Source organism: Balaenoptera ricei, chromosome 6, assembly GCF_028023285.1.
Source record: "Balaenoptera ricei isolate mBalRic1 chromosome 6, mBalRic1.hap2, whole genome shotgun sequence".
NCBI classification, from domain to species: domain Eukaryota; kingdom Metazoa; phylum Chordata; class Mammalia; order Artiodactyla; family Balaenopteridae; genus Balaenoptera; species Balaenoptera ricei.
In genome coordinates, this window is record NC_082644.1 from 83,105,131 (window position 1) to 83,118,111 (window position 12,981).

Genomic DNA, 12,981 nt, shown 5'->3' on the forward strand with positions numbered 1-12,981 from the left:
CACAGTTAGCCGTTCAACAGGAAACGTATTACCATGCAATATTTGTGAGAAAAACGGGACCATCCCATTTTGTTAAAAGCATGTGTGACAGTATTCTTTCACCTGTTATGATGTCTCTGCACCAAACTTTCCTGATACAGTTTGTGATCAGACAAATGCTGAAGACAGATGTGTATAAAAATGTGATCATTGCTCATTCTAAATAGTGTTTATAAATGTAAAACTGAAAATGGTCTTAGTTACAGAGCAAAGAAGATGCAACCAAAATTATCACATCCAAAAGTTTCAAATATTGTTTTTAAATATTGCATTTTGATGATGCAAATTCAATAAGAATAAGAATTAATGATAAGCTAGAACCTATTAAATATGTATTTGAAATACAGAATGCGTATTACAGAATGGATACATCCCAGGTTCATTCCTGGCTGCTGATGAGCAGATAGTTGCATTCAAAAGATGTTGCCCATTTTAGGCATATATAATGTTAAAATCATGAAAGTATGAACTAAAATTTTGAGTTTACTCTGTTCGAATTCTTATTAAAATTCCTAAGTGATTTGTACTACCCCTCCATTTTTATCGTTGTGATTTTTTGGTAAAATATTATAAAAATATGAAGAATTAGTAAAGAGAGTACATTGGATCCAGATGGTGAATGGCAATGGCTATTTTTCCTGGCATATGAGAGTGAGGCTTTAGCATGAGGACTAGAAGTAGTTAGGTTCTTGAACTGGACCCAGGTGTGATGCTGAACTAGGAGTATTTCATGGCACAGTTCTGGGAGTTAGTTCAAAACAAGGCACATGGGCACATGGGGTAAAAATAAAATTTGGGGCCAAAATTACAATTACATTAAAGGTGCTAATGTCTTAAGACAAACACAGCAGTAAATTTCTTAGCCAATCTTCCTCTCTCCCTCTCTGCCTCCCTTTCTTTCTGCTTCTATCTTCTCCTTCATTTCCCTCCCAGTCTCTTTCTCCCCCTTCTTTTGTAAGTCTGGATTAATTTAGGAACTGCTGAAAGAACATCTAAATGGCTGTCCTCACTTTATTCCAATTATGGGTCAGGAGAAAAAAATGTTGGCTGTCTCTCAAGGAAAGCCAATCCACTGAACTCTTCCAGAAAATTTTTTTTTCAAACCCAAGGGATTTACATACTCTCAGAGAAAAGATTCTAAATACGGAGTAATTACCTTAATCTCAACTAATATGGTTTGCAGGACAGTCTTTTCATAATCTTGATTGCTGCCAATGAATGCTTTAGTCTGTGTATATTTATTGAGCAGCTACTATATGCCAGACACTGGGAATAAAAATATAGATAAGACATGATCCCTTCTCAAAAAGAAATGGGTTCAAACAGTAAACAAGTGCAATAATTTGAGGGCATGGTAAGCAACAAAAGGTGCAAAGAGCAACTCACAGAAAAAGGTAATGCAATCCCAGGGGAGAGCCCCAGAGATCTGTTGAAGCAATACAAACAAAATGCAGCCTGAGTTTAAACTTTAATTTTAAAGCATTCCCTATATGATTTGCTTATTTCTTAGGTAAGCCAGCAAGATTTGTTTATGCAGTGACAATAAACTCTCTCACATAACTATCACAGATTTTAGTTTCCTAAGAATTTTTACCTTCCCTTTGTTTCAAGGTGTATGGAGTAGCAGAGTCCCTTTGACAAGCCAGCTAAGTGAGAATGCTGCCTTAACTTTGGACTAACCTTTTGCCCAACCAAACTAATGTTTCTTGCCAGTGGCCTGAATCTCTATCCAATAGGGCCATAATGTCATAAAATGGATTTTTTTTTTCAGCTCACCCACCAGGGTGGTAAAAAAATATAAAATATTTATCCAAACACACACAATAAATTTCCATTGCTTTAGGGGCAAAATTAAAGCATCTCCATTTCCTTTTTATTCTGGATCATAGCCCCGTTTCCCCCCCACCCCGCCCCAAATGGACTTCCAACTCTCAAGGTCATTTTCTTTTTAAAAGTTATCCTGGTAACTTCTAGAATAGCTCTCTCTGGGAATGCCCATTTTTTTCCTCCCACTTAATTTGCCCCTTACACACCCACCCCTCAGGTCCCATATTTTCAGCAATGCAAATTGGGCAATTATTTACTTTTCGCTTGAGTTTAAAAAGCACATACACAGGCACACAGATGCGTTCTGGATCCCATTCATGCAGAAAAATTACTGGTAACTTGATGAATCTGTAAGTAATTTTACAAAAATGTTTAGTGAGTTTTGCCAAGGATGTCTGACCCCCGGCCTTGCTTCACTGATGTAAGTTTTTGAGTGTTTGGCCTAGTCTGATCAGTACCAGCTGTGAGTGCTTTGGTTGCCCACATCAGATGTTAAGTGAAGGAGAAAGGACGGCATATTCCAATGCAGGCTTGAAAGTTTGTGAACTAGGACAGAAATAAGACTGAAGTTGGAACCGAAGCATGTCTTTCAATTCTGTTAAGTTCCCTTTGCTCAGTGAAACTATTCGATTGTACCTTAGCATCTTTTAAAATCTCTCTCAATCAGACGCTGCTTAGACCAGACAGAGTGGCTATCTCTAACAAAGAATAAAGAATTAATTAAAATCATTTTGCTTGATAGAGATTTTTAAAATTATATTTTTGGTCCAAACTTCTTCATGGAATTCTAAGGGAGAAAATTAAAACAATACAATTTTGATAACGTATTGTAATTTCCTTGGAGAGCAATAAGAAATCTATTCCAGGACACATCATTTCAGTAGGAGTTAAAAGAGTTTAGCTTTTTAATTTTTCCTTTGAAAGATCATAAGGCTGGTGACAGCATGGGATATTTGGAGTGTATTTACATCCAGCCTAAATGCCAACATGGAGATTTCCCTAAAGTCCATTTGTAAAAGAGGAATTATGTATTTTATAGTTCATTACATCTAAACACAAACTAACTAGGACAAGGTTCATGGTATCAGAACATGTATTTGAGGTTTAGGGGCAGACATGGTTGTTAAAAACTAGTATTGGGAGAAAGATGTTAGAGCTTAGAAGTAGAACGGTCCATCAGAACAAACAAAACAATAGCATTATCCACAGTAACCAAAAAGTGGAAGCCACCCAAATGGCGAACCCCACCGATGAATGGAGAAATAAAATGTGGCATATCCATACAATGGGAAATTATTCAGCCATTAAAGGGAATGAAGTACTGACACTTGCTACGATGTGGATGAACCTTATAAACATTACACTAGGTGAAAGAAGCCAGAAGCAAAAGACCATGTATGGGAAGAGTCCATTTATTTGAAATGTGCAAAATAGGTAATTCCACAGCGACAGAAAATGGAATGAAGAGTGACTCCTAATAGTTACGGGGTTTGTTGGGGGTTGATGAAAATGTTCTGGAGCTAGGTAGTGATAATTGCATAACTTTGTAAATTTAGTAAAGACCACTGAATTAGATACTTTTAAAGGATAAATTTTAAGCAATGTGAATTATATCTCAATTTTAAAAATTGTGTGAGTAAGGAAAAACAAGCCAACTTATAATTTTGAAATATGAGATGCACGTATCGCATCTTTTTTTAAAAAAATATCTTTATTGGAGTATAATTGCTTTACAATGGTGTGTTAGTTTCTGCTTTATAATAAAGTGAATCAGCTATACATATAGATATATCCCCATATCTCCTCCCTCTTGCATCTTCCTCCCACCCTCCCTATCCCACCCCTCTAAGTGGTCACAAAGCACCGAGCTGATCTCCCTGTGCTATGTGGCACATATCACATCTTTATGTGCTCTCTATGCTCTCCCTCTGAAACTGTGTATATTTGAAAGTTTCATTGCATTATCCAGGTCTCTTACCATTTCTTTCACATTTTGCATTTCTTTATCCTTCTATGCTCCATTCAATGTCATTTTTAAAAATCTAATTTCCTGCTTATGAATTTTCCTTTTCAAGTATGTCTGATTTCCTGTTAAGCCTACATACTAAGATTTGAGTTTTAATTATTATACTTTTTCTTTTTTAGATATTATATTTGGGTCTTCTTCATACTTGTCTGGTCTTATTTTGTCTTTTGTTTTTGTTTTTTTAGTCATGTATTCAATGCCCTCTTTGATTTCTTCAGTCACAATAAACAAACTTTTCTATGATCTCTATCTGATAATTCCAATATCTTCAAACTTTGTGAGACTAATTCTTCAGTTTGTTGCTTCTATCTATTCTCATTCATGGTATCTTGTTTCCTCAAGTGTGTCCTTTGTGTATGTGTGTGTAGGGGAAGGTGGAAGATATTTTCTTTGGAACTTTACAGTAGACTTTGAGGGGTGCTTTTAAACATCAATCTAGTTCCAGTAAGGATTTGGTTTTGCTTCAGTTAGGTGCCTGGATAAACAAGCAATCCAAAATACTTTAAAATTAAAATCCAGTTTGAAGATATTCAGAACACCCTGATAGCATCAATTATAACCCAAAACCTGTGCAAGAGCTAGATATGGTTCCAAACACTCAAGAGAGAATTTTATATTTCTTTAAAAAATTGTTACTAGGGAGAAACCTGAAACAGACATGCTTTCTTCAATGTTTCTCTTTTTTAAGATAATTTTTATTTTAGTAGAAAAGAGGGGGGTCTCCTTTTAAGGATTCTGGCTTTATCTGGGATTTTATGAACTCATTTTGTATAGCCCTAATTTTTGTCTCTGGCTCCCTAAGAACACATTATAAATTATGGTAAATTAAAATGAAGAATTTTATTTGTACAGAAATGTATATTGCAACTTTATTTTTAATAGCCCCAAACTGGAAACAACCCATACACCAATCCACAAGAGAACTGATAAACATACTGGGAGTTTTTTTTTTTTTTTGAAGGAATACTACTCAGCATTAATTTTAAAAACTAAACCAACTGATACACAAAGCAATATGGAGAAATCTCAAAACATTATATTGGGTGAAAGAAGCCAGACCAACTAAATCTGAAATCAGGCAAAGTAATAAAAATCAGAATAGTGATTACAAAGGGGGAGTTGAGACTAACCAGAGACATGGGAAAATATTACCTTTCTTAAAAACTTTCTTTAAGTGCAGTTACGTGTGTGTGTGTGTGTGTGTGTGTGTCTTTCTTTGTGTGTATTTGACAAAACTCACCAAATTGTACGCTTAAGGTCTGCACATTTCCGTTTATGTAGATTTTACCTCAATAAAAAACAATGAATCTCTGAAAGAGTTAACAAACTCAATATTTGGCAGTTTTATAGATAAATGAAAGCAAAATAGGGTCACCGAAGAACTTTTAGTACAGAAAAGGGAAGAAAAATCAGATGGATCAATGAATAAAAATAAAATTTAGCTTATATAGTCTCAGTTAAGGATTACAGATACATGGCGTGTATCCCAGTATTTTCTTCCACTTGACACATGGTCAACATCACTAATTGTTTCAACACTTTTTATTTTTACTCTGACTCAAAATTTTCTTTTCAAAAACATTTCTAGGAAACCATTGCCAGTTCACAAACAAGATGGAAATTATCTACCACTAACATTTGAAACAGCCATTAAGTAACTCATGTATTCCTCTTTTTCACTCTTACCTCACATTGAATCTATACTTAAATGCTGTTGATACTATCTAAAAATTATATTTAAATTTTGGTTACGTCTCTCCACTTCCATTACCACCATCCTAGCCCAGCCACCAGCATCTTTTAACTAGACAGTTACTCCTTATTGTTCTTGTTTCTACATTTTCCATTCTGCCTTTCTACAAAAGGATAGAAAGGTTTTTTTCAAATATGCCAGGTAGGTGGCCCCCACCACATCCTTTAGAGTAGAGGTCAAGTTCTTATCGTGGCCTAACTCCTTTGATAGATCTAGCTCCAACTATCCTTTTTGCTTTTCTTCTACTTTGCTCCACCTTGATTTCTCCACTGGACCAGGCTGTACTCTCTGGCCTTCCAACACAGCACGAATGCATCTGGTTCACTGTATTAGCACTCGTTATCCCTTCTGCCGACAACACTTTCCAAGTCATCTTCATGGCATGCATGTCACCTCACTTTATTCAAGGGTCTACTCACATGTCAACTCACCAGAGAAGCATTTCCAGACCATCCTGTCTCAAACATTACACAGTCCTCTGTCCCCTATGCACATTATATCTCCTTTTACTGCTTGACTTTTTTGATAAAAACACATATCATCACATACACAGACACACAATTTTATTTCTTGTCTCCCTCTGCTTGGAAGTAAAATGCATGCACATGGAGAGTGTATTTATTTTGTCCATTGCCCTATCTCCATACCCTAGAATGTAGTAGTTATTGACATGTATCTCTAGAACCTGGAACACAGTAGGAGCTTCATAAATATTAGTTTAATGAATATACTCAAGGAATTTATATCTGAGAGAAAAAAAATAGCATTACAACCCTCTCCTTGAGGACGAAAGAGAGAGAGGAGAAAAAAAAAGACTGTTAAAGACTATTCTCCCCTCCCATACTATTGTATATGTGGAGACATCATTTTTGAAAGGAAAAATATGGGTTCTACTGATATTACAGCTTATGTGTTTGTGGGACAAGTTATTTGATGCTCTGTTCTTTTTTTTCCCATTCTTTTTATCTCTGTGCTTTTGTTTTTATAAGTTATATTGACCTGAATTCAAATTCACTGATACTTCAGTCTGCTGTCTACCTTCTGTTAAATCCATTCCAAAATTGTTAATTTCAAACATTTTATTTTTCAGTTATACAATGTCCAATTGATTTTCCCTCTAGAGTTTCTACTTCTTTGTTAAATTATTATTTTTCCAGTTAGTGTGTTTATTATTGCCTCTCTTTTCTTTAACATATTTATAATAATCATTTAAAATTCCTTGTCTACTAATGCTAACCTCTGATGCTATGTGTCTGCTTCTGTTTCTTATTTTTGCTCTTGATTTTGGTTGATATTTTCCTGTTTCTTCGCATGTCTTGCAATTTGTGGATGTATGTCAGGTATTATATATTTTTAAAAAACAGAGAAAAGTTTTCCCTCCACAGAGAGCATACTCTTTCCTTTCTCTGGCAGCTAGGGTGAGAAGCTAAATATATATTGACTTATTCAGGAGATGTGTTATGTCAGCAATGTGTTGCAATTTAACTTCCTTTTTTTTCAGTTCACTAGTACTTTTTTATTCTACTGTGAACATTGTGTTCCTTTTTTTAAATTGAAGTATAGTTGATTTATGATGTGTTAGTTTCAGGTGTACAGTAAAATGATTCAATTTTTTATATATATGTATATATATATGTGTATATATATATATATATATATATATACACATATACACATACCTATATATATATATTCTTTTCCATTATAGGTTATTACAAGATACTGAATATAGTTCCCTGTGCTGTGCAGTAGGTCCTTGCTGGTTATGTATTTTATATATAGTGGTGTGTATATGTTAATCCCAAACTCCTAATTTATACTCCTCCCCTTTCCCCTTTGGTAACCATAAGTTTGTTTTCTATGTCTATGGGTCTATTTCTGTTTTGTAGATAAGTTCATTTGTTTCATGGTTTTTTTTAGATTCCACATATAAGCGATATCATATATTTGTGTTTGTCTACCTTACTTCACTTAGTATGATAATCTCTAGGTACATCCATGTTGTTGTAAATGGCATTGCTTCATTCGTGTTTAATGGCTGAGTAATATTCCATTGTATAAATATATCATCTTTTTTATCCATTCATCTGTCAGTGGACATTTAGGTTGCTTTCATGTCTTGGCTCTTGCAAATAGTGCTGCGACCAACACTGGGGTGCATGTATCTTTTCGGATTATGGTTTTCTCTGGATATGTGCCCAGGAGTGGGGGTGCAGGATCATATTGTAGCTCTATTTTTAGTTTTTTAAGGAACTGTGATACTGTTCTCCATAGTGGCTGCACCAATTTACATTCCCACCAACAGTATAGGAGGGCTCCCTTTTCTCAACACCCTCTCCAGCATTTATTATTTGTAGACTTTTTTAAATTAATTTTTATTGGAGTAGAGTTGATTTACAATGTTGTGTTAGTTTCCGCTGTACAGCAGAGTGAATCAGTTATACATATACATATATCCACTTTTTTTTTAGATTCTATTCCCATATAGGTCATTACAGAGTATTGAGTAGAGTTCTCTGTGTTATACAGTAGGTTCTTATTAGTTATCTGTTTTATATATAGTAGTGTGTATATGTCAGTCCCAGCCTTCCAATTTAACCCTCCCCTCCTTCCCCCCTTGGTAACCATAATTTTCTTTTCTACATCTGTGACTCTATTTATGTTTTGTAAATAGGTTGGTAGACTTTTTGATGATGGCCATTCTGACTGGTGTGAGGTGATACCTAATTGTAGTTTTGATTTGCATTTCGCTAATAATTATCAATGCTGAGCATCTTTTCATGTGCCTCTTGGCCACCTGTATGTCTTCTTTGGAGAAATGTCTGTTAGGATTTTTTGCTCATTTTTTGATTGGGTTGTTTGTTTTTTTTATATTGAATTATATGAGCTGTTTGTATATTTTGGAGATTTATCCCTCGTCTGTCGCATTGCTTGCAAATATGTTCTCCCATTCTGTAGGTTGCCTTTTCATTTCATTTATGGTTTCCTTCGCTGTGCAAATGCTTTTAAGTTTAATTAAGTCCCATGTGTTTATTTTTGTTTTATTTCCATTACTCTAGAAGATGGATCCAAAAAGATATTGCTGCGATCTATGTCAAAGAGTGTTCTGCCTGTGTTTTCCTCTAGGAGTTTTATAGTATCCGGTCTTACATTTAGGTCTTTAATCCATTTTGAGTTTATTTTTGTGTGTGGTGTTAGAGAATGTTCTAGTTTCATTCTTTTACATGTAGCTGTCTAGTTTTACCAGCACCACTTATTGAAGAGACTGTCTTTTCTCCATTGTATATTCTTGCCTCCTTTGTCATAGATTAATTGATCGATCATAGGTGTGTGGGCTTATTTCTGGGCTTTTTATACTGTTCCATCAATCTGTATTTCCATACCAGCCTAAATGCACCTGATCTTGTTACTTTCTTTTAATTCATGTCTGGTTTCGAATGTTTAAAGGATGATACCCATGAGATATGTATTATAGGCACATCCTTCTGGCAGGAATTTGCGATTAAAGTGCAAGACTTATGAAGATCTCTCTTCTTTTCCAGTCTAGCCCCAGCATTCTATAATGCCATACTCTTAGTAAATGTTTGATGGGTGAGTGAGGTCTTGTAGGTAGAAAAAACTAGCTCTGTCAGATTCCGGTCAATCATGCCACCTACATGGCTATTAAAAACTCCACTAGTTTCTGTTTACTCTAGCAGATTCCCTGTGCCTATGGTAGGTCTGATCTTCCACCTACATGCCTATATTCAGCAAATGTCCCCGGAGAAGAAAGAGCCAACAACCTTCATTTATTTACTCGAGATCTCATTCCTCTCTAGAACTTAGTTTTAGAATTTTTTTCACCTGAAACCTATCAAACACAGAATGAATTGTTCACTTTCATTCCTAATATCTTGAATTCCATTTTTACTAAAAATATAATGCAGCCTATGTTAGTGGAGGAACAAACTAGTGGAAATACAAACCCTATCTATCTCTCTATCTATCTATCTATCTATCTGTCTATCTATCTGTTTTAGCCTTTCATCTGTACCTTTTACCAAAAGACTTAGTTGGAGAAAAATATTCAGCTAATGTTTTCCCTATCATATTTAATATGAAGAAAAATGATTTAGAAGAATCCAAAAGAATAAACCAGGAAAACTGAAATGGCATTGACCAAAGAAAACATGGCTGAGCAGGAGGAAAACTATTTTATATTTCTTCCCACAGAATTGGTCAAAACCAAATGACTGGAGTTTTTAAATCAGGAATGTGGCACTTTTGAAGAGAGATTTTTCAAGAGATTTTTTCTTTAAAAGAAAAAATATGGAAAAACTTACCAAATGGCTTTAAACTACTCAAGTTCTGAGAACCTGTTCTATTCCAGGGACAGAGTCAAGTCTGGAAAACCTAATTATCTCCTTTAATTTTATGGTTCATGGTAGAGAAGAACAATGCTTTATCTAGTGTCCCAGTCTTTGGAACACAAAGCAAAACAAAACAAAATCTCCTGCTAGGTAAATAATTAGGCTTTTTGTGTGGAAATGGTTTAGTATTCTAAAACGTCTAATCTATTCCACATGCCAACCCAAAGTAGGACCTGCATACAAGAGCGTTAAGTATAGGAGAAAAGACTAGATTAATTATGTAATGTTGTTAATTATTATGCATGGGAGTAATGGATGGAAAATTATTTATTAAATAATCTTAAGGAAGAGATGGGCCATCTCTGTGACCCTTCTTGGGTCAGAAGGAAATAGCAAAGCTTGAGAAGAAGACTTGACTGAGAGTTTAATGAAACAAGTTTCCTCTGGAAGCATCCTTCACAAGAGGTTTTCTATAACACGGGAGCCAATTTAATGAGGCACTGGAAAGAAATCTTGAAATCATGAGTACAATTTATTGTTTTCAAATAAAGAGGAAAAAAGAAATTGCTTATTTTACCATAATTTTACCATTAATAGTCTCTTGAGAAAGTGAGCGAGAAGTTATACATTTCTGATAAAAGAGTTCTTTATTTACCCATACATTTCAAGGGTTGTGATTACAGCATCAATAAATGGCTTGAGAAGAGATTGTGCTGAGGCAGATAATACAGCTCACTGAACTACGTGATCCAGGAAGTACACACACCTGGTAAATCTCTTGCTGGGATTACAGACCTGACATTTTGGGCTCACTAGTTAAGAAGAGACTTTTGAGAAAAGCAAACAAAAGTTAAAACAAAAAAAAAATTTAATTTTTCCCTTAAACTATGAAACCACTTTCCAAATTCTAGTGTCTCTTCTCTGCCTATAACACCTATTAAAGCATTTTCTACAACTGCCTTGAGCTCATAATATCAAAAGTAGAATAGTAAGTATAGCATTAGGTGCTATCCTCTAGTACTAAGTAAGTAAGCAAAATAGAATATTCACAACCAATGTTGATTAATAAATAATAGTTGCCTTTACACTGTCCAGGTATAGCTAATGAAAATACCGAAAATCTGGAATAGTGTTTTTACTAATGAGTATGTTTCCAATACAACCTGATATTTGATCATCATAAAACAAATAACTATGCCATGTTTTAGAAATATAAAACACTAAAAATTGCAATGATGATTAAATTTTGTAAATCTGTAAGTTTAAAAATTACTGAAAAAGTTAATTAGCACAGCCATCAATTTTCCTGTGATTTATTAAAATTGTAGTAAACAATACAAAAGCACAAGTATAATTTACCAGAGACTTTAACTTAAGACATTTGCTTATTATGCTAATGGACTTCTGCATGTACCAAATATACCTGATTAGACATATGTAAATATAGATAGGTTAGGAGACAAAAATGAGAAAGAATAAAACAAGCAAGACACACAAAAGAATGATCCTTATATTCTACATATACTCTATAGAGAACCTCAGTAACCTTTGTACTAATGAGTGGAGTGTATCTGTTGAAATTCCCCTTTGGACATTTTTCACATATTGAATTTTGAAATGACATATCTCGCAAACAAAGGTAGAAGAAATTTTATCCTATTAAGAGCTTGAAATTTCACACAATGAAAATGGGAAGAGAAAGTAAAATGAGGTTAAAGAGAAAGCTAATTAGAATTTAGAGGTTTGCTGGGTTAATGTCTAGACTTAAGAGACCCAGGTGTGACAATTTTACATACCTTGTAGCTTAGCCTTAAGACTGACCTGCACTTAAACAGTTTGATGAATAAATCTCTGTCTCTCTCAGAGTGCTACAGGCCCACATTGCAATGTCACAACATTGCACAAGAAAAAAATGCAGAACTTTTATAAATCCTATATCCTATGCTCAGATTGTACTCAAAATGAAAACAAAGGAAGAAGCTATAGAAAAGGACAAAATACTTTGAAGAACCAACCACCCATGGAACAGCCTCTTACAGAGAACTCGTTTGCTTACCTGGTAATGGCACAACCCAGAAATATTCTCCACTGTACTTGTTGAATTGTTTTCGTTTGTTACACTCTGAAATTTTACACCAATTATAAATTGAGTTGGATTGAGACTATCTCTAGGATGAAAATTCCCTTGGTATAAACAATTAGATGGTCTCTTCTAAATGTTTAAAATTAGATCACTTAAAAAAAAGGAAGAAGAAATCATGATCTGATGGTAGAGGAAGAGCCAGCCCTTCTGGATGTTGAAGAGCTTTGTTGGGTAGAGCAGGTGGAAGGAACAGAAAGAGGAGAAGGAATTAGCAAGCCATGTGATGACCTTGGCTACTGGAGGACTTGGAGAGAGCTGGAGGATTAAGAAGGACTGGATGATGTGAGATAGAGATCATATGACAAATATAAAATAATGCCCACCAACAACCCTGTGTGTCAATGTGGTATGTGTGCCACTTACTGACATGCTATTTTAATTAGGAGGTTCACTTGCAAGTAACGAAAAGTTCAGCTCAAACCATCATAGACAATCAATGAGACCATGGGGGCAAATCAGCACAGGCTGTAGGTTGCCTTTGCCATCCTAGCTCCAGAGATACCACTGGATAAAAAGGAAAGTCTAGGAAGAACTGAAGAGCTAATGCAAAATTCATGAGACGCCACTGAGACAGTGATGCTGAAACGTGTGTATGTATACGGGGCTTGGGATGGGGAAAGGCTGGAGAAGGGTGGGACCAAGATAGAAAAGGAATCAAACTAATCAAGATTATTCAAGATTTTCTGGGGAAGCGTTTTAATCTCTATCATATTAGATAAAATAGTATTTGAATAATTGGGCAGATATAGCATGTTTAAAGATGGGAAAATTTAACTTGCAAGGAGACAGATCTCCCAAATTAATCTACAAATTCAATACTCTGCAAATCAAATTGCAGTTAAGA